This window comes from Sus scrofa, chromosome 5 (genome assembly GCF_000003025.6).
Source record: "Sus scrofa isolate TJ Tabasco breed Duroc chromosome 5, Sscrofa11.1, whole genome shotgun sequence".
NCBI lineage: Eukaryota > Metazoa > Chordata > Mammalia > Artiodactyla > Suidae > Sus > Sus scrofa.
The window spans coordinates 16976149-16993870 of NC_010447.5; the positions used below are offsets into that span (position 1 = coordinate 16976149).

General features: G+C 40.5%; 1 protein-coding gene across 5 annotated transcripts in view; it reads left to right on the plus strand.

Moving 5' to 3' along the window:
* SCN8A (sodium voltage-gated channel alpha subunit 8) overlaps positions 1320–17722 on the plus strand; it is a 196364-nt gene continuing 179961 nt past the window's right edge. For 3 of the 5 annotated variants that reach the window (XM_021091666.1, XM_021091667.1, XM_021091664.1), the window contains exon 1: positions 1572–1681. The gene's annotated coding sequence lies outside the window, so the exon portion shown is untranslated. Of the gene's footprint in view, positions 1355–1552; positions 1682–17722 lie in introns of those variants that run through there. The other 2 variants (XM_021091665.1, XM_003481581.4) reach the window with 2 other exon arrangements.

Below are 17722 nucleotides of genomic sequence, written 5' to 3' on the forward strand. Positions count from 1 at the left end.
TGGATAAACAAATTTTGGTATATCTCTGCAATGAATATTACTCAGCAATAAAAGGGAAAGAACTATTGATAGACAACTGAATAATCCATAACAAAATAATTTCAAAATAATTATGTGGAGTAGAAGAAGCCATACCAAGAAAGTACATACTGTATGATTCCATTTATTTAAAATTCTGGAAAATGCAAACTAATGTACAGTAATAGAAAGAAGATTGTGGTTGCCTGGAGAGGGAGTGAGTGTGGGAGAGTGATGCATGGAGGCCTGGGGAAATTTTCGGAGGTGATGGGTTTGTTTATTGGTGGTGGTGATAGCTTCATGCATGCATACATATGTCAAAACTGTTCTCTCTAAACTTGCATTGTGTATCCTATTTCAAATATACCTCAATTAAGCTATTTAAAAATGTGTGTAGTGGGCACACTATTATGTGTCAGATTTGTGCTCTAAATGTGTGAAATGCTTTCTCCTCTTTAATCCCACAACAGACTTATCAGGTCGGTCCTATGAAAGGTCGGTCCCTTTCACAGACAAGAACACTGAAGCTTAGCGTTGTTCCCATCCACGGCTACCCAGTTAGTAAGTGGCAGCCCGACCATACTTTTTCACTCTTAACTGTGAATTCGTGGTAGAAATATGTAGAAGAGAGGCACAGTTAAAGAGCTGAGTTCTCACATTTATTACCTAGATCCTCGTAAGAGAGTGTGGAGTAAACAATTCAAATGCTCGTGCCTACTTTACAGATGGACAAACTGAGGTTCAAAAAGATTAAGGTGACCTTTACAATTTCAGACCTGGGGGAAAGGCTATCACCCTACTCCTCATACCATGGCCTTGTCCACTGAATCACAAGGTTCCTACTGCTGTTGATAGACTTAAGCGGTTTTTTTTTTCCACCCACAAGCGGCCAAAGATCGGATAAATTGAGTTCCTAGTGTTTACAGATGTCAGAAATCCCAACTGAACATTGCAATAACACTGGGCATTTCCTTCTGCAACTGCCGTTCAGAAGAAAGGAAAGATTTGGCATTTACAAGGGTCCCGGGGCCCTCGAGTCAACATAACACCTTTTGGGTTTCAACGCTCGGTCGCTGGCGGACCGCCCAACAGCGTCCCGCGGCCGCGGAGCGGAGCTCTGCCCGGGTGCCCCTCCCGCGCAGCTCCGCGGGGGCGTCGGGGAGGCGGGCCCGGGGACGCTCGCGCTGCTCTCCCGCGCGGCGCCCCCTGCCGGCGCCCTGCTCCCTAGCCCCGGATCCGGTCCGGGCGGCGCGGGGACGCCGGTCACACAGCCAGCGAGCGAGCGGGCGGGCGGGCGGCGCGGCGCGCTGCGGCCGAGCGGGCGCGCCCTGCAGGGGTAGGTGGGCCGTGGGGCGTGGGCGGGCGGGCGGGGGCGGTGCGCGCGCGGGCGGGGGCCGGGGGCGGGCGAGGGGCGCGCGCCGGGGGTCCGCGCGGGGGCGGGGCGGGCGAGGGGCCCGGTGGCGGGGGCGCGCGCGGCGGCGCGCGGCGGGCGCGAGTCATCAATTATGCAAGGCCTCGGGCGGTGCGGGGGGCGGGCGCGGGGAGCGCTCCAAGATGGCGCCCACCGCAGTCCCGCCCGCCGCATCCTCGGCGCCTCTGCAGTCCGGCCGCGCCTCCCGAGCCCCGCGCTAGGGCCGTCGCTGCCTCCCTCGCCGCCGCTGCCGTAAGTCGCCCCAGAGCCCCTGCCCCGGCGCCGCTCCTCGTCTGCGGGGTTCCCTTTCTCGCCTTGGGACCCTGCAGCGGGGCTCGCCCATCTCCAGTCAGGGGCTTTGCCGCAGAGTGCGCGGCGGGGCTCGAGGGACCGTGGAGCGGGGTTTCTGCCCTCCCTGTTTTGGACAGCCGTTTGGAAGTCTTGCTTCCTTCTACCGTGTTTACCGGGGGTAAACCTGAGGAGAATTGAGGACCACCGGTCCCCACCCCCATACACCCTCTCCTCCGCTCTTAGCTGCACTGGGGGACTCGGACACTGGCCTGCCCTCGGAGCCCCTTCCGTGGTGCAGCACCTCCACCCCCGTCTCGCAGGGCCGGAGCAGAGTCGGGACCCCTCGCCCGGTGGCACTGGAAGGGCAGCGCTGTCCGGATCTTCTCCAGCAGCTCCTCAGCTCTGCCCCCTCCCCCATGTCTTACTGCATCCTTCTCCCCCATCCGGCTCCAGCTTGTTACCAACTGCAGAAGCCGGGGGCTCCTGGGTTCTTAGGGCAGCCAGGACTCCCCTGTCCTTTCCTCGGATGCGTCCGTCCCCCTCTCGACAGGGTGTTCTGGGGCTGTGTTGCCCCCCCACCCCCACCCCGGGGACCTTCCTCCGCAGGCTAGGATTCCTGCATTAGGGAGTACATCACTTTCAGAATATCCCCTTCCCCCACCCCCACCCCTACGCCACCCGATGCAGAGCTTGCTCCTCTCCTCCTCTCTCCTTCCCTCCCCCACCTCACCACCAGCAGCACCCTGGGCTTCTTGTCAGTTTTGGGCTTACAGGACTGCCCAGCTCCACAGGCTTGGACCCCTCCTCTCTCCAGTTCTCTCTTGGTACTTAGCGGACCGCAAAGCCTCTGCATTTTTCCTGAGAGCTCAGCTCGACCCCGCTCCGTGCCAGCAGCAACCACCGGTGGAGACTTGGCTGTTAACTTTCAGGGGGCTTAGCCAGGGTTTTCAGACCCCTTCAAGGGCCCCAGCTTGGAGGTGGGATGGAGTGGGAATCATTTTCGAGCCTGATAAGTACGATTCTTCAAGCCATGCATCGCTTCCAACTACCCCACCCTGTGCCCTCTTTCTCACTTACACTGCAGTTTTTGAAACATGGGGAATACATTTCCTATCTGGAGATTCTGAGGGTCCATGGTTCAGCTTCAGTGTTCATAATAAAAGGATGTCATCTGTTTTGGGGTGGGAGGAGGGATAGAAGAAACTTTGTATTGCATCTGGCTTATTCAGGGGGAGGGAGAAATAATCAGCGTGGAGCAAGCTCTACCAAACAGGGAAAATTGCTTAGTGCACAGTGGGCACCAGGGAAGCTGAGATGGAAGCAGGAAGTGTGGGTGAGGGCTCTGGGGGCAAAGGAGGAGAGAGTGCTTTTTATAACTTTTCTCAAGTTTGAACCTGGAGAGCCTTTAGGGAGGTAGTGGTGTGTTAGGGCTGGGGGATGTTTTAGCTTTCCCAGCGAGATTTCAGGTGTGGTAGATTTTCAGTTTCACGGTCTTTCTGTACTTCTATTTTCCCCACGTGCGTTAGAAGATAATGGTGGTTGGGAGAGAAAAATTTTTTTGATGTGTAATGCAAATGGCTGGATAACATTACCACCTGGTACTCTCCTGGTAGGAATCTCTGGGGAATCAGACTTGAAATGCCGAAAGCTTTGTAGCACGTTGCCTGTAACCTGGTTCTTGAAATACTGCAGCATTTTTTCTTTGGCGCTTATGACCCACAAGGCCTTCAGTTCTCCCTGAAAGAGAATTTGATTGCTTGGAAGGGGGTGGTGGTGGGAGTGATGGTTTGGTATTCAGTGAACATTGACTGTCCTAGAAATTGGGGCTCTCCCTGGAGAGGGCTGCGAGCATGTTCTGTGTGTTCTGGACATCTGATTCTGGGCATGTGTAAATGTGTTATGTTTCTTAGTAGGGCTGGTGGTTGTTACTGCAACGCAGTTCTTGATAGTGCAGGCCAGTTAGTGGTTTCTCCAGTTCCGTTTGAGAGGCTGACTTAATTTGTTTTTGGCTTTCATTTGGAGTTTTCCAACTTTTTATCAGAATATTTGATGGATTTTATTTTGAGTTGATAAAGGATTATGAAGTCGAATACAGCGTACTTAAAAACAAGCAACCATACAGTCTCTTGTTGCTTTCTTTGTGGAAGCTTTAACAAATTTTTCTGAGGGCCCAGCTTTGGTTGCCTGTGTCCAGGCTTGCTCCAGGGTTTCTTGCCGTGGTGCTGAAAGGACAGTTCCCTGAACACTCTTGCCATAGAGTGCACACGGGCTGGACGTGATTTGGGTTTTTCTTGCTTTTTTTATCAGCAGGTTTTCCTGTAGATGTGCATGTGTGCATGCGCAGCTTGGTTTATACTTGAAGTTGAAAGCCTAGTTATCATATTTTATTACTCCCACATAACTCTTCATTTTGGCTGTCCCTCATGGAGACAGTGTTTTTACAGGCTGCAGCAGATCCATATGTAAGTCATTCACTGACATTTTGCTGACTGCATTATTTCAGCACATTTTGATAATTTCACATAGCAAGAAACTATTAATGTCACGGGAATTCGGTCTCCACAAGAAGTAATCGGATAGCTTATTAAGTTAAGCTGGATCAGAAGGGCATCTTCTTTGGGTTGATTTGAACAGTGAGCTGGGAAAACGACTTGACACAGCAGAGGCCAGTATGTGATCCATTGTTTCACTAAAGTAACTTGTCAAAAAATTATTTAAAATCCTAGAGCCATGAAAAGGCCATAAAATTTAGCTCAGACAAATCTCCCACCTAGCACAGGGATCCTCCTGTGCAGGTCACCTAAAGCAGCTCATTCTGTTTGGGTTCCACTGTGATCGAAGTACTTTTGTGTCATTGAAAAGGTAACAGCCATGAGTTAAAAGACCTATAAATTGGGGCTCTATCAGGGGCACATGTCATTCTTGTGCTTCTTACCAAGAAAAGATTGACATTTGGTCTTTGACAAAATGATTGACATTTCTATGGAGATGATATAAGAAATCTACACTTGCTTGAAAAGAATGCAAAGATAGAGACATAACCACCTAAATCAAGAAAAACATTCTTGAATGGAAAGAAAAATAATTATCTTAATGAGCTGAGATTATGTAATAAGTTCTTCTGGAAGCACATGCATGAATTAATGAATACCTAATTCCTATAGATTATATCTGAGAAAGAAAATAAAACCATACTGTGTAGAATATGTTAAAAATACAAAGTTTACCCAGAGTGAGATGTTTCCATAATTTTATAATTATGCGTTATAAGTATAATGGATGCTTATTGCAGAAATATTTTAATATGTAAAAAGCAGGAAAAAAGTCATACTTAGCAAAACAGTTGTTTTATTGTTACTTCAGTCTTTTTTTTTTTTTCTGTGGAGAGGTCAAGAAGCACTTGCACACGTTATTCAGAATAACAGTATTTTTAAATTGAGCCTTTTAAACTCTTAATTTTATTGTTCACTTGTGAGTCATTTAGGGACTTAACCACTAGGTTGTGATATTTCAACTTTTGTTTTCTGAATCAATTTAAAAAATTTCCAAGAAATTGTCTTTAAAGAATTCATACTTAGAATTGGTTTCCTTTAAAATGTTTTGGTCTAAAATATCAAGTTAGCTAGAGAATTAAGAACATTTTTCTCAGTCTGTGAATCAACATATATTCTCCCTCTGTACCTACCTTGTGTGAAGCTTTGCATTAAGCACTAGCACTCTTTAAATGGCAAGAACCAGCTTAGAAAATGATACCATGCTCAAAAACCATGGCGATTAAAGTATTAAAGGAAGGAAACAGAACTTTCACCCTTCATGAATAGTAATTGCTGAAATGTTACATGGCAGCCTATTGGGTTTAGCCCAGTGATTCAGTCTAAAAAGAATAATTTGTGGAGTTCCCGTCGTGGCGCAGTGGTTAACGAATCCGACTAGGAACCATGAGGTTGCGGGTTCGATCCCTGGCCTCGCTCAGTGGGTTAATGATCCGGCGTTGCCATGAGCTGTGGTGTAGGTTGCAGACGCGGCTCGGATCCTGCGTTGCTGTGGCTCTGGTGTAGGCCAGCAGCTACAGCTCCGATTGGACCCCTAGCCTGGGAACCTCCATATGCCACGGAAGCGGCCCAAAGAAATAGCAAAAAAATAAAAATTAAAAAAAAATAAAAAGAATAATTTGTGCAGGAATATGAAGCAAATGTACGTAAAGAAAAGGCAAAGAAGATGTCTTCTGGAAATTTTTCTCTTTCCCTTTGCGATATTATAGATGCACAACCAGAACATGTGGTTAAGTACATGTCAGGAATTAAGGTGAAATGAAAACCGTAGTTAGGCCATTGAGAAGAAGAACTCAGTCCTTGGCCATAACACCCTGAATGCGCCCAATCTCGTTTGATCCCAGAAGCTAAGCAGGGTTCAGCCTGTTCAGAACTTGGATGGGAGAAGAAAAAGTCAGAAGCGGTGTGGGCTTTGGAGGTAGGCCAAGCTAAGTTCGAGTCTTGACTCTGCTGCTTAACTGGCGTTGTGACCTTGGGCAAGTTATTTAATCTATCTGAGCTTCAGTGTTCTCATCTATAAAAATAGGAATAATAACACCTACATTGCAGGGTGTTTGTGGGGATTAAATGAAATCTCTGTTTCCTTATGGTTCTGACACATAGAGCTCAGTATATATTAGCTCCTTTCCCTTAGGGATTTAGCAGCTTAGTGTGTCTTTATACGTGTATTGTGATGGAGTATATATGTCCTGTGTTAAATTTCAGTAGTCTGAAAAGCAGGCACTTGCTTTATCTTCAGTCTGGCAGAGAGGATGTAATCTGTAGTTTCCTGACTGGATGGACATTGCTAGTCTGAAAGAAAATTTTTACTCTACAATTGCAGTGCTGGTCTCTACCACCATCACAGTGAAAGTGCAGTTACCAGAGTAACTCTTTCCACGTTCATCCCCAAACTATTCTAGACTAGGTCTCTTTACCAAATGGGAATGATCTGGCACTCACCAGTTAGCAGGTGTTTTTAGCGGTAGCTTGGGATCTGAAGGTGGAATGGGCCCAACGGTGGAGGCTTCCTTTTATTCTAATTTGAGTTGGTTGTTTTAATTGTGCTAAGTGATTCTACAAGTTTAGAGTTGCTTTTGCCATCATCACCATTCTGGGTTTTCCTATGATGTGGTCTTTTGAATGGCTTTATTTGAATAGGTCCCATACATTTAGGTCTTATGGCTGACCGCCTGTCTTTGGTAATTATTACTCTATGTTTGCTTGTTTATAAAAACTTTAAAATCCTTCTATCAGTTGATTTTTTTTAATATTGGGGTAAGACAAATATTATTCTACCCATTTTATAGCGTAGGAAACTGAGTATCCCAGAGCTTAAGTGAGTTGTCCAGGGCTACAGGACCATTAAGAGGTGGAATAGAGATGGGATCCAGGTTAGTTGACTCATGCTTAAAGATTTTTTCCTATCAAATGGTGTTATAGTCTGATATTCATATAACCGAGTAATGCGAACAATTTTGACTTCATTTTAAGAAATTAGGTAGCTAAACATATCTTAGTGAGTGGGCATAATGAAAGAGCTGGGATAGGCAGAAGGGAGGGCAAGAGTACCTTTGAAGGAAAGCATGTTGGAAGCAAGAAGGATGAGGGAAAAAGAACAGAAGCTATATCAATAAATAGAATGTGGATGAAAATTGGAGGCATTGAGGTAACACTCATTTTGCTTCTGCAGCTCTCCCAGCTACTTCTTTAAAGGTCATGATGCCTTGGTGTCTCTTATCTTCTTTCCTTTCTCTTGCACGTAAATACAGATATTTGGTACTCACACGTGCTTCCATGTTGCCAATATAGGTTATAACCAGGACCATAGAGGAATTATGGCCACTACCACCTGGGCTTTTTTGCTTATTCAAGGCTGAAATTGGTGTAGGACTCCAAGAAGAACTGGGGATTGGTGTTAGTGGGAACAGAGAAAGTTCTGGGAAGCTCTTGGTCTAAAAGAGCAAAGGTGAAAGAAAATAATAGTTCCAGATTTCCCTTAGGTTTATGGAGATATGTCATACTGAGGAGAGTGGAACAAAATAAAAGCCTCGGGGTCTAAAATGTGCTCTTCGCTTGGAACTGAAGCTCTCTTGACCCTGGAAGGAGTCAGTTGGGTTCGGAGAACTAACATGTTAGCTGGCGAAGTTTGGAGCACTTTTATGTTCACTGTTGGTGGTAGGGAGAGGGGTCTCCTGTGTTCACTGGGCTTGTCCCAGGATCTGGAAATAGAAAGCACTGAAATCCCTCTAAAGACACATTAACAGGCTCCTTTCATGTTCACTTGATTAGTGTGATTTTTATGCTGCAGAATCTTTTAAGTTCCTGGGGAGTAAGAACATTAGAGAAATACAGTGAATGCTTATTTATCCAGGGATGGATTACCTAGGCTATGAATTTTGCATGTCATTTATTTTCCTCCCTTTTTCTACATTTTGAGTATTTAACTGATCATTAGCATTTCCACCAGAGTGAACTCAGGAGAGAAAGTCAAAATGAAAATGTTCCTTTACATTTTTGGAGAGCAGTTGATAAAATAAGGGATCACAACTACTTTATCAACGAAAAGGCAACTCATTTTTTAATCTATTTTTATTCTCTCCATGTTTTAAATTTTTTAAAGTACAGTTGAAAGCTGAGCCTTCAGAAGCTTAATGTTCACTGGGAGCCGGTATGAAATAGCGTTTTTCCTTTCTTTTACTGAGTGACAGCCCTGTAAATAAATAGAGCTTAATTTATTACATGGTTAGTTTCTTGTTTCAAGAGGAATTCTTCTTCAGTTAAAGATAATGTAGCATGCTTTTGCTTCACATTCACTAGTGTCTTTTTGTCTCAGTAAGGAGCTGAATAAAATGCTTTTGAATGAAAACAAATTGATGCATTATTTTTAAATTGAAGAGAAAAATCGAGCAGGTTGCAAATGGGACTGGTAGAGCTTTCTTGGAGGTCAGAATACCCAGAAATCTCATTTGCTGCAGAATTCTCAATTGGATTTCCTGAGATTTTGGTGAAGACGAAAAAGGCGAAATGTCTTATTTCTAGGAAACATGCCTTGAAGAAAATGAAGCATTTAAAAAAGATGTATATTGTGATAGGGAAGAGAGTATTGGGAGTGAGGAATCATCAGAGTGGAAAGTGAGGAGGAAGTGAAAGGATGACTGCGGTGAAGACGAACAAAGGAATTTGGATGTAAAAACTTGGGAAGCTGCTTATATTTTAAGAGAAAGAGGTCTCTCTCCTTTGCAAACTCTTTTGGATGCATCTCCATGTTCCACTTACTGAACTAGAGTGATCTAGATCTTCTGGGCAGGGCACAGAGCCTTAGGAAGATGTTTTGTTTTAAGTGTTATTTTCTCTCTTCCTCTGCTAGAACTTTGCTGCAAATTGCTTACTTTATCTGATTTCTCCTTTGGAGAGGCTGGAGCATAGTTTCTTGCTTTGTAGCAAAAAAATTTAGGAACATTCTTAAATGTTTTTTTAAAATTTTCTTTTTAAAAAAAAAGATTTGATGTCATTTAATATATTTTATATAAATATTTGAAAATTTTTATATTTATATAAATAAAAATTTTTCTATTAAATATATATTTAGGTTATTGAATAGAAAATGGCTTTCTCAAAAGGCGCTATTGAAGATATCTCTCCATTCTATACATAACGTATATCTCTTGTTTGAATAGTTAACAGTGGCAAAGGGTTAAAAAAATCAGAAAGGTCAAAGTTCAGTCATCTTATACCATCACCCAGTCACCTAGTACACACTCCGTAAAGGCTACCGCTGTTGGCAGTTTCTCCTGTATCCTTTCTGCATACACATGCACGCAAACACATCCTTTCCCCTGCCTTCCAGACAATTATATATACCCGTTGTCTTTTGAGGAAGACTGTTAAAATAATTTGGAGATTTGAACTCTCATTCTAGATCAACTTAGATCACTTAATTCCCCCTTAGCAAAAAATTTAGTGATATTCTTAAATATTTTTAAAAACTTTCTCTTTTTTTTTTTTTTTTTTTTTTTAGGATTTTAAGTTGTTGAGTGTGAAAACATTCTCTCACAAAGCACTAGTGAAGGTCTTTTCCATTCATTGTTATAAATTAGGGGATCTGAATATAATTAGAATTATATCCAAATCAGAATAGAAATTTTGCTAAGAACAAGTCAGCTGGGCTGGGGTAGAATACCCCACTCCCTCCCTCTCCCAGGTGGCAGATGAGCCTGCAAAGATAGGGTTAGAGTTAGCCAAGGATTTTTTTGAAGTTGCGTTTGTCCTTGGCGACAGTGGAGAACGTAAGAGTTTTTCAGGGAGTGCAGAATGACGCATTATCAAGGCCATGCTCGATTTTAGGAGGATGGGGCAGCAGCGTGTATAAAATAGGATAGACTAGATCAAGGAGTGAAGATCCAGTTCATTGGCTGTTTGATTTGGTCAGGCTGTGTGGTAACAAAGGCTGGGACTCTGATAGTAGTGAAGAATATGGAAAGGAAGAAAAAGAAATATGATTTTGGGTATGTGGTCACGTGGATGTGTGTTTAAGTAACATTTTTGTAATGTAAGAAACAGTTTCTAGGAAGACTTCGTAGGAATTGGGGAATGACTTTAGTTGGGGAAAAGGGAGGAGGAGTTAAAGATTATTTAGCTGTTTTAAAATTTAGAGACAAAGCATCCTCTGTTTAGAAAAATCTGAGGAAGTAGGTTGTGTAATACATATTGGCCGTCTAGTCCATAGCATCTTGGTTATTAGCAAGCTACCTTAATTCCTAATTTTTAATTCTTTCTCTGCAGAGGATTTTTCCCCATGAGCTTTTCATATTTAAGGAAAACCTAAATTTTCCAACTTTTTATTCCCTGTACTTTGACTGATAAAGATTGCTTAATCTTTGTGGGTCTCTTTTTCTTATTTTGTGGTCTTTCATTCTGTCAATTTACAGACATTTAACTGGGTTTTTCCTTGATATTCTCAACTAAGCTTTAGTTTAGTGTATAAAGAAACAAGAATTATGTATCTTTTCACAGGTGGATGACTGATTTATCCTGACTGAAACTCAGAGACTTTCTTTCTTTCATCATTTGCTTATATTCTGTGTGCCTCATGGAAGCCATAGGAAGTTTGGAAATTTCGGGCTGAACTAAAGGTAGCAATTGAGAGGTGAAACCAGAGGGAAGGTGTTAGGCCCTATCAGCCAGTGATGCGGCTTGTTATTTCAGGTATTGATCTTGAGCTGTCAGTACAGAAGGTCAGACTTGACTTGCGTAAACTTCCTTGGTGTAGCTGGGGTCCAAGACAGTGGCCATTGAGCCCTAATGTGCAATGTAAATAAACAGTGATAATTGAGAGCCAAAGGTGAGCTCAGGGAGCTTGGGTTCTGTTCTAGCCTTTTGTAGTCAGTAAAGATCTTTGAATAAGAAAAAAATAAAGGGTGATTAGAACACTAGAACCTATACATGCAAAATAACAGAATTCTCCTAGAGAAAAGCAATTTAATTCAGTAAAATTTGTCATTTAATTTTCTTTCTTACCACCAAAGTTACTGAGTTTTTGCAAATTCCATTAACATTTGCTGCAGTTTGCATTCAGACTGTTGGCAGAAGTCCCCATGGTTTGTGTGGAACCAGTAGAGCAGGCAGAGATCATGTACAAGATGTTAATAAATTTAGCCCTCTATTTAGGGATGTGAAGCATCCTTACAGTAATCCCATTAGGTGGTTCTCTGTGCAAACACATTGTAAGTTTGTACCTGCTTCTTACTTTGAATGCTCTAAGCAACAGTGATTAAGAACAGTTAAATAACAGTCTCTTGGGAAGCCATTCTTAAAATAGTTTGGAATGAGGAAAGTCCATAAAGACCACTTAACTGAATGGTGGCAATCTGTTTTATTAATATAGATGCTCTAGTGCAAGTAATATTTTAGTGGGGTTATAGATTTTTTTTTTTTTTTTTTTTACTTTCCATCTAATTGTAATATTTCTTCTTCCTTGTCTCTGGAGAAAGGGGGTGGTGTGGTACCTAAAAAAGGCACAGACTGATTAATTGAGTGATTAAGTGTGGTGGGGAAACAAAGTAGAATGATCCAATGAGTATTTCACTTGCCTCATAAGGCAGTTTTTTGTTTTTGTTTTTTTTGTTTGTTTGGTTGGTTGTTTTTTTCTGACTCATGCAGGAAAATTTCAGCCCTAAGTACTGAAGGGGTAAAACTTGTTTTGGGATCTTAATGTAGATTCCTGGCATTAGAAATTGCTCAAAAGATTTATAGGTCAAGGAAAATAAGTCCATTTTGTGTGATGAATGGATATCAAAGGCTTGTTGTTAATTAGATGCCCGTGTTTTCCATCTTTCAATTTAATCAGCTTCTATCCAGCTTGACCGAGGTGGCGGGGTGGTGGTGGTGCTGATGTGTTTTGTTCCTAGCCACATGCTGCTTCCTGACCATTAGTAAGTCTCGGGTCTGTATTGTCCCTTGCAGTTTGTGGGAGTTGCACAACTTTTGCTTCCCACTCCTCAGCAGGCTGCCCCAGCTGATTCCCAGTGGTGAGGCAGAGCGGTCATATGGGAATGTGACTCCTCTGCTCTCTCCTTGGGCTCTGCTCTGCAGCCCTGCTTTGGCCCAGGCTAGTGCTCAGAGAAAGGGGTTTTTTGTTTGTTTGTTTGTTTTAAAGGAGTAATGCATTTATCACTCAGTGCAATCTGTAGCAAAATCTCAAAGAAAAATAATTCCTCCCCAGAAAGCAGTGTCACTTTTCTAGCAAGGAATCCAGAACCATCAGCTCCTTATAGGCACTGCTTCCCTTACAGATATTGAGTTGTCAAGGCCTTACCAGTTGTTGTTTTTTTTTTTTTTTTTTTTTTTCCTTCCATGATTTAAACTCAGAACCTAGTAAGAACTCTTATTTGTAAGAACTGAATGCTGACTTTTGGGGAAAATTATGAAAATCTAGTGGATCCATAGAGTTCAAAGTATTGGCTTTTAGACTGCATTTTGGGCAAGGGTGTCTGATGTTTTTATGGTAGAAATTTAGGCATCATAACCTCCAGTCTACTTGTGGCTTTGGGCCAAGACGCAGTGCCCCTGGGACAAACAGGGTCCTTTTCCCTGTTTGGAAACTTATTCCCGTTAGGATACTGTAACCAAATAGAGTACTCGCTCCTTCACAAGAATAAGTTCCATAGAACTAATATTTGAAAAGCTTTTGAGGTTCTAGCTAAGGTATGGCAAATGTATTTTTTCCTTTTTAACAGCTTTGGTTCTTTTTTATTGTTTTTTTTTTTTGTTGTTGTTGTTTTTTATAAATTTACAAGGAGTGAGTATAATTGAAAAAACTTTTGGAATATAGGTCTATGAGTTTTAACACATGTATATTCATGTAACTAGTGCTACAGTCAGGATACAGAACAGGTCCATCACCTCAAGAGGCTCCCCACTGCTGCCCCTTTGCAGTCAGACTCTCTCTAACCTGTAATCCTTGGCAACCTCTGATTGGTTCTCCATGCCTGTGGTTTTGCCTTTTTTAGAATGCCGTATGCATGGGATCATACTATAGTATACAACTTTTTGAGATAGGCTTCTCTCATTTGGCATGATACCTTGGAGCCTTATCCATGTTGTATTTACTATAGTTTTATTTTTAATTGTGGTATTCCATTGTACGGTTATCTAATAGTTTATCCATTCATTTGCAGAAAATTATTTGAGATACGGCTGATTTCAAGTGCCTATGAATACTGCTGCTCTAAATGTATAGGTTTTGGTATGAATCTAAATTTACATTATTCAAAGATATCCCTAAGAGTGAGATTGCTGGGTAATAAAGTTAAGTGTATGTTTACCTCTATAAGAACCTACCGAACTATTTTTGAAGTGGTTATACTGTTTTGCATTTCCACCAGCAATGTTCAGTTATTTAACATCCTCATTTGCACTTGGTATTGTCAGGGTTTTTTTAGTTTTATTTTATTGTGGTAAGAACACTTACCATGAGGTCTGTCCTCGTAAATTTTTATGCATAAAATAGATTATTGTTGACTATGGTACAATGTTGTATAGTGGATTTCTAGAGCTTATTCATCTTGCTTAATTGAAACTTAATGTCTTTAGTTAGTAAGTCACTATTTCTTCTAGCCCCTGGCAACTATCATTTTATGAATTTAACTATTTCATATACCTCATATAGATGGAATCATGCAGTATTTCACTTTTTGTGACTGGCTTATTACCTTTAGAATACTGTCCCCAAGTTTCGTCCATGTTATAGCATATGTCAGAATTTCCTTCTTTTTTTAAAAAAAGGCTGAATAGGGAGTTCCCATTGTGGCTTAGCAGTAATGAATCCTGTAAGTATCCATGAGGACGCGGGTTTGTTCCCAGGTCTCGCTCAGTGGGTTAAGTATCCAGCATTGTCGTTAGCTGTGGTGTAGTTCACAGATGCGGCTCAGATCCCAAGTTGCTGTGGCTGTGGTGCAGGTTGGCAGCTGCGGCTCAGATCCGATCCCTAGCCTGGGAACTTCCAAATGCCACATGTGCGGCCCTAAAAAGCAAAAGACAAACAAACAGAAATGGCTGAATGGCATTTCACTGTGTGTGTGTGTGTGTGTGTGTGTGTGAATACTACATTTTCTTTATCTGTTCATCTATTGCTGGACATTTAGGTTGTTTCCATATATTGGCTGTGGTTGAATAGTGCTGCAGTGAACATGGGAAAGCTAATATCGTTTTGAGATCCTGATTTTAATTCTTTTGGATAAATACCCAGAAGTGGGATTGCTGGATCATATGATAGTTCCATTTTTAATTTTTTGAGGCATCTCCATATTGTTTTCCATAGCATCTGCACCGTTGCCTTCCCACCAACAATGTGCAGGGGCCCCCAGTTTCTTCACATCCTTGCTAACACTTGTTATCTTTTTTTTTTTTTTTTTTTTTGGTCTTTGTCCTTTTTTTTTTTTTTCCGGCCTGTGCCTGTGGCATATGGAGGTTCCCAGGCTAGGGGTCTAATCAGAGCTGTTGCTGCCAGCCTACACCAGAGCCACAGCAACGCCAGATGTGAGCCACATCTGCAACCTACACCATAGCTCACAGCAACACCAGGTCCTTAACCCACTGAGTGAGGCCAGGGAACGAACCTGCAACCTCATGGTTCCTAGTCAGATTCATTTCCTCTGTTCCACAATGGGAACTCCTGGGTTTTTTTTGTTTTTTTGTGGGTTTTTTTTGGTAATAGCCATCTGAGCATTGCATTTACTTGATGATTAGTGATAGCGAACATTCGGGTTTTTAATTTTAGCTATTTTAATGGGTATGTTGTGGTATCTCATTGTGGTTTCAATTTGTGTTTCTCTAATGGCTAATGATCTTGAACATTTTTTTTACGTGCTTATTGCCATTTATATATCTTTGGTCAAACATCTGTTCAGCAAAAGAGCCCTTTTTTTAAATTGGCTTATTTTCCTACTGAGTTTTGAGACCTTTTTAAAAAAACACATATCCCCATAGATAACTGAATCATAATTGCCCTACACCTGAAACTAACACACCATTGTAAATCACATATATTTCAATTAAAAAAAAACCCCACCAACCTCCCCCCATATATCCTGGATTCAAGTCTTTCATAAGGTAAATTATTTGGATATATTTTCTCCTCTTTCTTTTTCTCTCTTAACAGTGTCTTTTGTAGAGTTAAAGTTTTAAATTTTGATTAAGTCTAGTTTGTTAATTTCTATTGTGGGTCATGTTTTTGATGTTATAAATAAGAATTCTTTGTACAATTCAAGGTCACAAATATGTTCTTTGTTTTCTTCTAAAAGTTTTATAGTTTTATATTTTCAATTTAGATCTATGGTCCATTTGAGTTAATTTTTGTATAAAGTGTGAAATTTAGGTCAGCATTCATTTTTATTTTTGCAGATACATGTGTAAATGTTGTAGCATTATTACTGTTTAAAAGACTACCCTTTTTCTATTGAATTGACTTTGCATCCTTGTCAAAACTCAGTTTCCTATATTTGTGTGGGTCTTTTTCTAGATTTTCTTTTCTGTTCTGTTGACTTATGTGTCTATCCTACCACCAGCACCACACTGTTTTAATTACTGTAGCTTTGTAGCAGAACTTAAAATTATGTAGTATGAGTCTTCCAAATTCTTTTTTTTTTTTTTTTTTTTGTCGTTGTTGTTCAAGATTGTTTTGGCTATTATAGCTCTCTCATCTTTCCGTTTACTTTCATAGTCAGCTTATTTATATCTACAAAAACTCCTGCTGGCATTTTGTTTGGAACTACATTTAGATCAGTTTGAGAATTGCCAACTAATCACATCTTCCAGTCAATGAACATGATATATGCCTTCATTTATTTATATTGTATTTGATTTCTTTCATCAACATTTTTGTAGTTTTCAGCACATAGATTTCCATATATTTTGTCAGATTTATACCTCAATATTTTTTAAGCTATTGTAAATTTTCCCTCACCCCATCCTGTACATTTTAAAGATTAGATTTCAGTTTCTGTCTCATTCCTAGTATATAGAAATATTATGGATTTTTGTGTGTTGAACTTGTATCTTACAACCTTGTTAAACTCATTAATTCTAGGAACTTTATTATAGATTTTTTGAAATTTTCTACATAGACAATTACGTTATCTGTACAAAGTGATAGTTTTATAGCTTCCTTTCTAATCTATATGCCTTTATTTCTTTCTCTCCTCCATCCTTATTCTAGACTTCCAGTAAGATACTGAATGAGAGTGATGAGAGTGGATGTTCATGCCTTCTTCCTGATCTTAGGGAAAAAGCATTTAGTTTTTTATCATTTTACCATTTTCCCATTTTCACCATGATGGTAGCTTTTAGTTTTTGTAGATATTTTTTCTCAGTTGAGTAAATTCTCTTCTATTTCCAGTATGTTGAGAGTTTTTTCATGAATGGATGTTGAATTTTGTCAAATGCTTTTCTGCATCAATGGATATGATTATATGATTTTTGATTATTTAATCTATTAGTGTTATGGATTATACTGATTTGTTTTCAAATATATTAACCTAGCCTTGCATTCTTGGGATAAACACTTGGTTGTGACATGTTATTCTTCTGTATTATTAGATTTGATTTCCTAATTTTTTTTTTTTTTGGGCCATGTCTGCAGCATGGCCAAGGATGGAACTTCTGCCACAGCAGTGACAATGTCAGATCCTTAACCCATTAGGCCACCAGTGAACTTTTGATTTGCTAATATTTTGTTGAGGAGTTTTGCATCTATGGTCATAAGGTTATTAGCCTGTAGTTTTTTTCTTTCTTTCTTTTATCTAGTTTTGGTATCAGAATAATGCTGGTCTTATAAGTTAAAAAGTGTTCCCTTGAGTATTTGGGGGAAGAGAATTTGTAGAATTCCTTCTTTAAATATTCTCTGGTGAAGCAATATATGCCTAGGGTTTCCTTTGTGTGAGAGGTTTTTTTTTTTTGTATTTCTTTTATACAGGGCAATTCAGGTTGTGTGTTTCTTTTGGGCCGAGTTTTGGTACTTTGTGGCTTTTAAGGAATTGGCTCATTTCTTGTAAGTTGTCAAATTTATGTACATAGATTTGTTGGTAGTATTCCCTTATTGTCTTTTTGATGTCTGTGGATCTATAGTGAGATCCCGTCTTTCATTCCCAATATTGATAATATGTGTATTCTTTCTTTTTATTTGTTTGGCTAGAGGTTTATCAACTTTATTCATCTTTTCAAAGAACCAGTTTTTTTATTTTATTGATTTTTCTCTATTTTTTGTTTTCAATGTATTGATTTCTATTCTTATATTTATTTTCTTCCCTTTGCTTGCTTTGAGTTAATTTACTATCTTTTTTTAAAGGTAGAAACTTAGATTGTTAATTTGAGACCTTTCTTCCTTTCTGAATAAGCTTTTAGTACTATAAAATTTCCTCTAAGTACTGCTGTGGCTGCATTTTATGAATTCTGATGTGTTGAATTTTTATTT